Source organism: Chrysochloris asiatica, unplaced genomic scaffold (genome assembly GCF_000296735.1).
Source record: "Chrysochloris asiatica unplaced genomic scaffold, ChrAsi1.0 scaffold00016, whole genome shotgun sequence".
NCBI lineage: Eukaryota > Metazoa > Chordata > Mammalia > Afrosoricida > Chrysochloridae > Chrysochloris > Chrysochloris asiatica.
In genome coordinates, this window is record NW_006408534.1 from 350,201 (window position 1) to 351,176 (window position 976).

The window sequence follows — 976 nt, forward strand, 5'->3', positions numbered from 1 at the left end:
GACCCTATACTCAACAGAACAAAACAATGCCTTGTCCTGTGACTTCTTAACAATTGTTATGCTTGAGTCCATTACTGCTGGCACTGTGTGAGTATATCTTGTTAGGGGTCTTCTTCTTTTTCGCACCCCCTCCACTTTACCAAGCATGATGTCTTCCTCTAGGTACTGATCTTTCATGATAACAGGTGTCTAAAATATGAAACTCAAAGGTTTGACATCTTCATTCTGGCTATATTTCTTCCAAAACAGAATAGTTTGTTTCTTTTGGCAATCCATGGTACTTTTAATATTCTTCTTCAACACCTTAACTCAAATGCATCAGTTCTTCTAAGGTCTTCTTTATTCATTTTCCAATATTCACATGCATACGAGGCAAATGAAAATACCCTGGCTTATATCAGTTTCACCTTAATCCTCAAACTGATATCTTTGCTCTTTACCACTTAATAAAAAAAGTCTTTTGTGTCAGATTTGCTAAAAAGTACCTCTTCCTATTTCTTATCTGCTGCTTCTATGAGTGTTGATTGTACGTCGAAGCAAAAGGAGGTCTTTGATAACTTCATTCTTTTCTCCATTATCATGATTTTTTTTATTGGTCCAGTTGTGAGGATTTTTGTTTTCTTTACATTGAGTTGCAATTTGTACTGGGGACTGTAGCTTTTGATCTTCATCAACAAGTATTTTAAGTTTTCTTCACTTCCAGAAAGCAAGGTTGCATGTTGTTGCTGTTGTTAGGTGCTATCGATTTGGCACTAACTCATAGTGACCCTATGCACAGGAGACCAAAACACTGCCCGATCCTGAGCCACCCTCACTACTGTTCCCATGGTTCGTCCATCTATACCGCCACCTGGCCAATCCATCTCACTGGGGGTCTTCCTCTTTTTCCTTGATGCTCCACCTTACCAAACATGATATCCTTCTACAGTGACTGGTCCCTCCTGACAATATATCCGAAGTATGAGAGACAAAGTTC